The sequence below is a fragment of the Periplaneta americana genome, chromosome 5 (genome assembly GCF_040183065.1).
Source record: "Periplaneta americana isolate PAMFEO1 chromosome 5, P.americana_PAMFEO1_priV1, whole genome shotgun sequence".
Lineage (NCBI taxonomy): Eukaryota > Metazoa > Arthropoda > Insecta > Blattodea > Blattidae > Periplaneta > Periplaneta americana.
The window spans coordinates 177,542,498-177,554,225 of record NC_091121.1 but is presented as its reverse complement, the minus strand read 5'-3'; the positions used below and the strand labels follow the sequence as shown (position 1 = coordinate 177,554,225).

The 11,728-nt window shown below is 35.3% G+C and overlaps 1 non-coding gene across 1 annotated transcript; it reads left to right on the top strand.

Moving 5' to 3' along the window:
• Positions 1–9,230: 9,230 nt before the first annotated feature.
• Positions 9,231–9,302, top strand: TRNAY-AUA (transfer RNA tyrosine (anticodon AUA)). The gene has a single exon. It is a non-coding gene; the product is annotated as a tRNA-Tyr (tRNA).
• Positions 9,303–11,728: the final 2,426 nt, after the last annotated feature.

Below are 11,728 nucleotides of genomic sequence, written 5' to 3'. Positions count from 1 at the left end.
GTTGGCCGGGATCCGACGGTATAGGCGCCGTCTTAAATCACAAAGTGATTTATTACGCATATCATATATATTTTGATGTACCGAAGTACATATGTTATTTCCATGCAGATTTTCTGCGTCATCATATGATGAAAGAGTGATGGAACGGAGAAAAATTCTCTCCGGCGCCGGGATTTGAATCCGGGTTTTCAGCTCTACGTGCTGATGCTTTATCCACTAAGCCACGCCGGATACAACCCCGACGCCGTTTAGAATCGTCTCAGATTAAGCTCCATCTCTTGGGTGGAGAGAATTTTTCTCCGTTCCATCACTCTTTCATCATATGATGACGCAGAATATCTGCATGGAAATATCATATGTACTTCGGTACATCAAAATATATATCCAGGGTAATTGACAAGTTCTGCAGTAGGAAGGAACGTCGTATGGACTTCATATTTCGTCACTAGGCGAGTCTCAAATTAAGATAAATACATATAAGTGTATATAGTAGGCCGATATAGAGATTGTAGCACACTCATTAATTTGACCACCAGCCGCTACTGCAATAGCACATGACGTTATTGGTGCATGATGTAGTACAAGATATTCCTATTGTGTGATATTTCTTCGTGTTTCATTAGGTATTGCATCTCACTCATCACTAATTTTCTATGTACTTTTCTAGAAATTCCCTAAAATGTAGATTATTTAATTTATTAATTGGGATGTTGGCATTGAACATCATGGTAGGCTACACAAATCCATGCTAAACGTCGAGTTAATATCTTCATAATTTTCAGATTTTTATGGTACTAGTTCTATTTTATTACGTTCAACACACTTTCTGTGCCTTTTGTACTTCAGTGTCTTTCAGTGTACTGTTTTTGTCACTTTTACGTTTATTTTACACAATTTATATATAATGTTGTCTATATTGACAGTAAAAATATTAGTTCCAAAATATCCTCAACTATGCCCCGCAATATTACACGCTCTGCAATGAACCTTCAATCAGCCACAAAGATGTAGTTATTTAAATAACCCTAATACCACTACTAAGGGCAGTGATCGATAAGATTACTCACTATGGCTGCTTCCCGATTTTCACTTTCTAGAGGAAGAGGGCAGAGGATGCGTAACTATTTTGTATACAAACGTACCTGTATCTGCGCTGTGACATCACATATACTTTGAATCAGGCAACTTCATTCCAGTTTATAGGTAGCTGGAATACGAAGCCTATTAATGACATTATTTACGGTTCGCCCATGAAAATGATTTACGTATTTAGTGTTGACCACTGGCATTACAAGAAAATCATTTCTGTATTAGCAATGAGCATCAAAGAATTAAGTACTATGAAATTAAATATTGAATCTATACTAATAATAAAACTGTAGCCGAAATTTTTCTGGTAATTTTCGATTTTCCAAAAATAATTGGTCCTAACATATATAATTAACCACCCTGAAACCGAAAATCGCTTTTTTGAAATTTTTGTTTGTATATCTGTCTGTCTATCTGTATGTTTGTTACCTTTTCACGCGATAATGGCTGAACGGATTTCGATGAAAATTGGAATATAAATTAAGTTCGTTGTAACTTAGATTTTAGGCTATATGGAATTCAAAATACATTATTTAAAAGTAGCATTATAAAGGGAACTGAATTAAATAAATCGAAATATCACGCTTATTATTGATTTTTCTGAAAAATGTTACATAACAAAAGTTTCTTTAAAAATCATTTCCGATAAGTTTTATTCTTTGAAAAATTTTGATAGGACTGATATTTAATGAGATAAATGAGTTTTAAAATTAAAACAACTGCCATCTAAGGCCGTGTAACGAAATAAAAAACAAATGACTTGGTCTATAAGGGGCCTTGGACAACAACAATCGAAAGCTATGAAAGATAGCCTACAGAGAATGTTTCTGTGTTTGTATGAAGTAATATCGGAAGCTAAATTAGCCGATTTGTATTATTAATTATTATTTCACCATTTGAAAGTGTATATTCTCTAAATGGACATAATGCTATAATGTTATTACAGTAACTTCTGATATAATAATATAATATAATATAATATAATATAATATAATATAATATAATATAATATAATATAATATAATATAATATAATATAATATAATATAATATAATATAATATAATATAATATAATATAATATAATATAATTTAAGTTATTTGAATAGTTCAGAACCATAGTGGGCCAAACGCCATTTACTGAATACGTAGAAAACAACAAGGGTTAAAATTAAGTTATTACCATAATTCAATGGAAACATATAGCAAGTAAAATAAAGTATACACATTAAATCTAAATAACGTCAATGTTCATTAAACTATGGTTGCATGTAATAACAATTGAGAAACATGTTAAAGGAATTGTCATTGCACCAAATGAGTGCTTTCTGGACCAAAATGATCGCATTTTAATTATTTAAATACAATTTAAATTATGTAACATATTAAACGATTTATCCTTCTATCAAACACGAATGTTCCCTGTATCAAACGTCCTATTTTAATTATGTAATTACTTTATATTTATTTCTAATTATGTAATTACTTTATATTTATATAGCCGTACCCGTGCGCTCAACCACCGCCGAAATATGAAATCAGGTCCCAGGCTGTCGTAAATCAGCGCATGTGTCAATTGAACTATTAAGATGACTTAAGATATATGTACACCTTTACATAGAAAAAAATTTTGTTTTGCATAATTTTGCTCTGTAAAATTTTTATACAATTGAAAATGATACGTCCACACTTGTGGAGTAACGGTCAGCGCGTCTGGCTGCGAAACCAGATGGCCCGGGTTCGAATCCCGGTCGGGGCAAGTTACCTGGTTGAGGTTTTTTCCGGGGTTTTCCCTCAACCCAATACGAGCAAATGCTGGGTAACTTTTGGTGCTGGACCCCGGACTCATTTCACCGGCATTATCACCTTCATATCATTCAGACGCTAAATAACCTAGATGTTGATACAGCGTCGTAAAATAACCCAATAAAATAAAAAAATATATAATGATACCAGAAGGAGAATGAAGTGAACAGATCCCTTGAAATTATGTCTAAATTGTTTATAAAAATTATTTTGTTTATAATTTTGATATACAACTTGAAACATGATAGCTCAAGCAGTTTTAAGATAGAGTCACGTTTTTTTCACTGTTTTATAGCTAAAACTATTCTTTAGTGCCTGATATATATAGCTATTTTTTATTTTCATTTACATTAATTAAATATTACCATATATATAACTTATACTAATATTTTATGTTGCATATATCATGTAAAAATCCATAGATAATTAATAACTATATTAATGTTATTTTACTCATTGTCAGGCACTAGGGGACATTTCAAGCTTAAAAATGACACCAATATCTTCTTGGTATCACCATATTTGACTGAGATATCATGTTTAAAAGAATTAAGTATTCTAAAATTACTATTTACAGGAAATGAACCACAAACTTTCAAAGCCTAGAAGACTGCATCATCATATGTCACCCCTTAAGCAGCTTCATGTCGGTCCTGTTTCAGCTTCTTTCTGCCTCTCAAATACCTCCTCCTTGTTTCAACTTCAGGTGTTGAATGTTTTTTGGCATTTTTGTCCTTATTTTCCAGTGATGCAACAAATCCTGCAATGGTGTTTGTCCCGGGGTTTATACTCATCCTCCTCAAAATTTTAATTTCTTCTTTTGGACTCTTATTAAAATGACGTACAACATCACTGACACACACATTTACAGTTTTATGAATAATAGTAAAAGATTATAAATTACTTCATTATGTAAAAACGTATTTTCAATCTAATGATCATGCCTTGATATCTATGCATCTATTTTGGGACTAGAAAGAAGTTTATTTTACAAGCAATGTTGGACGAAGGGATTGACTGCTACGAGGATCACTCCAAAAGTAATCCACAATATTTATTTAAAAATTACATTTTTAGCCTACAGCTTTGCTATTTTCATAGAATGTAGGTCTGAACCAACACGTCTGAGTCCACACCTGTGGAGTAACGGTCAGCGCGTCTGGCTGCGAAACCAGGTGGCCCGGGTTCGAATCCCGGTCGGGGCAAGTTACCTGGTTGAGGTTTTATCCGGGGTTTTCCCTCAACCCAATACGAGCAAATGCTGGGTAACTTTCGGTGCTGGACCCCGGACTCATTTCACCGGAATTATCACCTTCATATCATTCAGGCGCTAAATAACCTAGATGTTGATACAGCGTCGTAAATTAACGCAATAAAATAAACACGTCTGAGCTACTCTCTGGCGCCACTCACGGGAACGACTTAAATTAAATTTGAATACAAAGGGAAAGGATGTAACTATGACCTCCATAAATCGCAAAGGTTTAGAATAAAAAATAAATAAAAAAAAAAAAATGTTGTGCATTACTTTTGGAATGATCTTTGTAGAAGTGACCGTGGCTGACGACGCAGAATTTTGGAAAATGGGACTTATCTTAAAAACCATAAGGCATAAATCGAAGATTCTTATATCAAATTAAAGGGGAGAAAATTCTCTATTAAAATAGTTATATTTTGAAAATTATAATTTTTCATCATTTTTTGCGTTTTGTGGATGTACATATACTTTAACAGCCAACCGTAATCTAATCATTAACATACAGATAAAAAATAAAGAGAAGAGGACAAATGAAGGAATTGTGTCTTTCAATTGAGAAGTTAAGATTAGTGAAACCGTCTTTGACATGAACATAAAGGTGAAGACACATGTGAATGTATTCATATAACATCTAACTGAAATGTGTAACAACAGAGTCCTGAATATTCGGTCGCACGTCATTATCATCAGACAATTTCCATTCCTACGGCAAGTCGCAATTCTAACGACGTCACAGCAGCCCGCAGCCATCTCTATTGTCATGACAACCAGCATGTGTTGACAGTGACACCCTCACAAAGATGCTGCCTCCCATTCTTGCAGTTAATGAGTGATCTTTCCAACAACATTAATGCCTCGAAACAAAATAGTTGAGATAAAAGAAAATACCTTTAAGAGTGATACTTTCCAGACATCAACGCCACATTTGTAAAATGTACAAAACATGTGGCTTTCACTAATGCACTTCTTTTTAGAAATTTCATCTCCTGAAACCACTCGTCCTGGACTTTACACTTACTTTTCGGAGTTTTTATGCTGAACTAGAAAAATGCTATAAACTCACGAAAATAACATAAAAATGAAGAAGAAATGAGAAGAACTTAAATCAGGCACGGGCACGGTAGGGGAAATAGGGAGGACAATGAAGAGTGGGAGACTTGAAAACAAGTTTGTTAGAAAGAGAGAGAGAGAGAATACCACTACGGAATGAATGAATGAATGAATGAATGAATGAATGTTAGCCATGATGTCCCATGTTGGGCACAGCCTCCTGTGATGGGGTTAGAAACCCCTTCGACAGGGATGGCTCAAGTGTACTCGCTTGGTGAGCCAATCCAGGCGAGCTTGTCGTGTATACTACTTTTGTGACATGGTTAATAACCCTGCTAGACTCAGCACTCTATTCTTTGTCCATTTTTTTTTCTTGCACTACACACATTATACTAACACGGCACTTTGACAAACACTGATTGCTATTTACACTGTTTATCTGACACTTTCTCAACACTGACTCTACTATTTACAAAACTTATCTTACACTTTCACTAATACTGACTTTACTGTTTACAATATCTTAACACTGATTACGTTATCTATTTACAATGAGCTTCCCTAGTTCTTTCCACAAAACTCTGTTCTTTGCTGTCCTCGACCACTGTTTCCCCGCCTCTTTGGTAAACATGTCAGACCATCTGAGCCGTGGTCTTCCCTGTCCTCTCTTTCCGACGTAGGGGTCCCACATCGTGACCGCATGGGTCCATCTTGCCTGGTGTAGTCTCGCCACATGTCCCCCCCAGGTCCACTTCGTTTCCGTGGCTCGTTCTGCTGCGTCAGTAGCGTTCGTCAGTCTTTGTAATGTTTCGTTTGTCATTCTGTCTCGTAGCGTGGTGCCCAGTATTTTTCTTACTATAGAGGAACAACTTGGTAAATTCCGTCGGTCTACGCATGCGTCAATCTTAAAGAATGACACAATACAGTGAAACCTACCTTTGCGGTCACTTCATTTAAACGGCCACCTGGCCAAAAGGCCAATTTTCTCTGGAACCAATTGGGTTTTCCATAAGATCAATACAAATTCTCTCTTTATTTAGCGGCCACCTCATGCGCCAGCCAGCGGCCGGGGTCTATTTGGATTGGAACCTTACTATAACAGTCACTCTCCAACAAAAATCTTTTTACGGATACTCTCTGACCTATTTTTTCGATGGTTAGAGGACAGAGAGCAATATCACGAGGACAATAGCTAAGTGTACAACAGTACACCCTCCATGTCTTGGAGTTAGTTGGTTACTGTTTTATGACTCTTTTGTCACTTTCCACTCCGACCCTGCACAGCTCTATATTCTTACTGGTTTTTTAAAGGATTGAAACACGGAATATTTCTATCGAAAATGTCACAGTATGTTTTAGGTTCAGTAGATAACAATTCAAATTTTTTATTTCTTTTTTCCTCTTTCTATCTTTCTCTATTTGGAACAGCTTCTACGATTTTTTTTTCTTTTCATTCAGTTGATTCAGAGGAACTGTGAAGTTAATTTGAGAGAGAAATCATGTCTAACAATAAATCTAATTGCAAGAATGAAAGAAGCTGACATTAATATTCACGATTATTGTATGCGCACAGTACTAAAAAGTCAATGAAATTCAGTATTTTCATGCTGATTCACAAAAAACGCAACCTTAATCAAGCGGTCACCTGATAAAACGGCCATTTTACAAGATAACTTCAGATGGCCGCTTTAGACAGGTTTCACTGTATACTATTCACCTCCTTCTTCCTAATTGTCAGCCAATAACGGAATATAATATACAAATATAAATACATAGAACTCATGTTACAATGTTGTATGTTTGTTAAATAACACTGTTAAATATGTAACATTGATAAAAAATTTAAAATATTTTCATATTTATGAATTATGATACAGTTTCACGTAAATTTAAATGTTATATGAAAACATTACTGACGTTATGATTAATTACGTATTGTTATTTATGATATTATGACAATGTATATTTGTTTTGCATATAATACAATTGTGTTTTATGTTGCAAATTTTCGGCAAATTAGTAAATCCATAAGCAAATCAATTAAAATTAACATATCTATTACAACTATATTAAGATATTTACTACATATAACTCATGACTTTAATTTTTATTAATATCATACATAAATTCATCACAGTGAAACATTCTACATTGGACTTACGTTTAGATATCATTAAAACAATTAAATATCTGATTATGCGTACAGACGAAGACGTTCATACATTTTTTTTAGTAATGTGTATTAGCAAATATTAATTTGCAATAAAAATGATAAATCATATCATTGAAAAAATTTAAATAAATTGTATAATCTAATGACGTAATGTTTTACAATGGCGCTGTAACTGGAATTGTTTAACAGTGTAATAATAACTTCTCCAGAAACTAAACACTGTGCCCCATTTCCTACTTCTGAAAAGAAATTATAACTTTCCCACATAGGATTCAATTGAAACTCTGAGCTTTGTCTAATATCACTCGTGCTAGCCATACTGTTACTGACTTGCAAAAACTCTGATTATAAGTATACAACTTCGATTGATCATTACTAGGGCAAAGATTTTTGATGACCTATAAATCATAAAAAAATGTCCTAAAAACAATACATTTATGTCCTAAAAATCCTTCAGAAATGCCCTAAAAGTTGATCTTACATTCTAAAATTGGCTTAGTAGGAAAAGGAGTTTTGTGCTACTTAATATTTAGACTAGTAATTAAATTAAATTCTAGTACCAACATTTAAGTTTATTTAATTTTACATATTTTTTTCTAAGTGGTACCTGATGTAGTTTCCATGTAGTCCATCACAAGGCATTTCTTATACGGAATTAGAAAGTATAGAGGGGTCTATATTGAAGGGGTGGTTGGACTGATCCATTACATGGGGTTTACTACGTTAAAAGAGCAATAGTTGTGCAGAAAAACGATTAAAATATTACACAAAATTATGGGTATTAGCCACTGGCGTAGCTCGGTCGGTTAAGGCGCTTGCCTGCCAATCTGGAGTTCCTCTCGGGCGCGGGTTCGATTCCCGCTTGGGCTGATCATCTGGTTGGTTTTTTTCCGAGGTTTTTCCCAACCGTAAGGCAAATATCAGGTAATCTATGGCGAATCCTCGGCTTAATCTCGCCAAATATCATATCACTATCACCAACTCCATCGACGCTAAATACCCTCGTAGTTGGTACAGCGTCGTTAAATAACCAAGTAAAAAATAAAGGGTATTAATGGACAAAATATGTAGATAAAATATCAAAGGAAGTAAACATTATTTTATATTAAAAATGGGGATTTGTGGCCAAAATCAAATGAAAATGCCTCCAAAAGTTCCAATGACACAAAAGATGCTCTTATGAGTTGAAACAGGCAAAAAATGCAAAAAAAAATGCCCTAACAAATATGTCTTAAAACATTCAGTTTATCACATAACATATAAATACTAAAGCGGCTATGTTTCTGGCTTCTAGAAAAAAGATGCCCTAATCATTACGTACAACAGTTCACTTTCTAAGTACTGCGATCGATTTTTGTCGAACGCCGAAGAAAGACGAGGGCGCCTAGAGGTCAGGTCATCTCCAGACTAAAATACGTGATATATATTGTTATAATGTACCGAAGTACATATGATATTTCCATGCAGATATTCTGCGTCATCATACGATGAAAGAGTAATGGAACGGAGAAAAATTCTCTCCGGCGCCGGGATTTGAACCCGGGTTTTCAGCTCTACGTGCTGACGCTTTAGCCACTAAGCCACACCGGATACCACCCGGCGTCGGAAGAATCGTCTCAGTTTTAAGTTCCAACTCTTGGGTTCCCTCTAGTGGCCGCCCTCTGCACTACGTCATAGATATCTATGAACCTAGGACCGAAGTCCACACATGTGCTGAGGTGCACTCGTAATGAGTGACTAGTGAACTTCGGTCCTAGGTTCATAGATATCTATGACGTAGTGCAGAGGGCGGCCACTAGAGGGAACCCAAGAGTTGGAACTTAAAACTGAGACGATTCTTCCGACGCCGGGTGGTATCCGGTGTGGCTTAGTGGCTAAAGCGTCAGCACATAGAGCTGAAAACCCGGGTTCAAATCCCGGCGCCGGAGAGAATTTTTCTCCGTTCCATTACTCTTTCATCGTAAAATACGTGAGTGAAATAATTGCCCATCTCTGTTCTAATTCTTTCCCGAACGAATGTTTAGTTTTATCGGATAGATGGACACAGAGAAATCGAAAACGGACATGTCTAGGTACATTCTCGACTGACCATGCAGTGGAAAGCGACAGTAGCCGCCAACTCATGTCATCCTCTATGGGATGAATGACGTTGTGAAAGCGTACATAAGCGTAATTGTGAAAGAAATGTCATTCCTACTGAGCATTGTAGAGGCAAATGTATGTACAATATTGGAACGGTTTGGTTTTTGAATGTCTGTGCGACCCGATCCCGAGGCTGTTGAGAGACGCTTTATAGTACTCTACGAATGCTGTCATGTCCACTTCAGTCTGATGCCCTTTATGACCTGCGATCTGTCACCGTCAGATTATCAGCTATTTGCTAAGCTCAAAAACTACATTCACGAGAAAAATTGAGGAAGGTATTTCCGTTCTGGAAGCTGTAAAAAGTGGCTGAAAACACAGGCAGTCCCTGACAATTCAAGAGGTGGATTCCAAATTGTCGTAAGTCATTTTTTGAAAGTCTTTGATTTGTTTTATTTACGTTTTAAGGTATACAACGACTCTAGACATGTCAGATTTCTTCAAAATTTTTAAAATAATGTTTTTGCCTCATCTGGTAGCTCATTTCTTCTAGTTTAAAAAAAAAATATACCAGGTGTTTCAGACTACCCGTATCAGCTCTTTTTCTCGAAAACCATGTGATATTGATTGTTCATAAATTAATGGACTATTAATTAATAAATATTTTAGAGAAAATCAAAATTCGAGTGGCATTTAATTGACTATTACACGATTAGAAGAAAGTATATAAAGATTAGAAGAAATAAAGTACTCTAATACAGTAACATACTAATTGACTTACTAAAATTCTATTTCACTAATGTTAGCTTCACCAAAATGTTTGAAAGGAGCCGCCATTTTCAGTTGATTGTCTATGCGGTTAACAAATGACGATCGCAAAGCATGTTTTATAATACATCCAGTTTGAAATGTTGGCAAAGAAAGAAACAAATGCTAGGGAAATGATAAAAACATACAAATTCTAGGGAAGTGATAAAAATAAACTAATGTTAGGAACGTGATACAATTGTAGCGATAAGCAGCCATGATGGTTGAAACAAATCCTTTCATACTGTTTGTTGATCAAAAAGTAGTATGGAGTAGTAAAAGTGTAGGCCTAATAGTCTAGATCAGCCGTGGCGAAAATGTGGCTCGCAATGATAGTTGTGCATTTCTCTTGCTTCCTACCTCCCCCAACTCCCACCCTCTCACTCACTGGAGTCAAACACCGTGGCATTTGTATTTGTCTCTGACCTGCGAGTGGCGTATCGTCGCAATGTCTCTCTCGAAACCATGCACCTCTACAAAACGAAAGTTTCAAGTAGGATGGGAGGACCTATTTTTTTTTTGCTGCCAATATGATGATAATATTAAATATATGATTAATTGTTCACAAGTACTACAAGGAAAACAGTTGTATAACATAAAACGGCATTATACTACGTCACTCATGAAACATTAAAATGTTGAGTATTATTATTATTATTATTATTATTATTATTATTATTATTATTATTATTATTATTATTACCATCATCATCATCATCATCATCATCATCTCTGCAGATGTACGAATAATGCTGTTTGACCTTCAATTTAAACTCACAGATTTACAATGTGATATCCGAAGCTTCGTTCTTTCGCGTGCTCTGTTGAAACCATGTTCGCTACAACTTACGTTTGTGAAAAATTATTTTCAACAATGAAAATAGTAAAAAACCAAATTTAGAACACGATTGACAGACAAATACCTTCGTGATCAACTACGACTGGCAGTAAGTGACATAATTCCTGATTTTGAAACTCTGTCGCTGAGACATTCTGAAGACAGTTAATTTTAGGTTGTGATAATGTGTCCTATGTTTTCTTGTTCATTTCTTTCTTCGTTGTACGCACTAAACATTAGTTTGTAACCTTATGCTGTATAAAATTATATTTAAGTGCTTGACGTAAGGAAAATGAAAATCCGTTAATAAGTCAGACAGTTGCTTCACTTCCCCTTCGGTCGTCCGCCTCCCTCCATAGGTGCTATGCACGTTGCAGGTTACACAGTGGCTCGGCGCACGCTCACATTTTCGCCACGGCTGGTCTAGATAAATCAAAACCTTTAGTGAGATTACTGTTGATATACTGCATTTCCACGAGCTTGTCGAAATACATTTTTTGCAGCATTAAATATTCATTTACTATAGACCTAATGAAAAATGAAATAAACATTGAACCACCTATAAATTCGTGATAGGGGATAGAATACTGGTTCTAACAAAGCAAGTACATGTCATCAAGTGCGTTC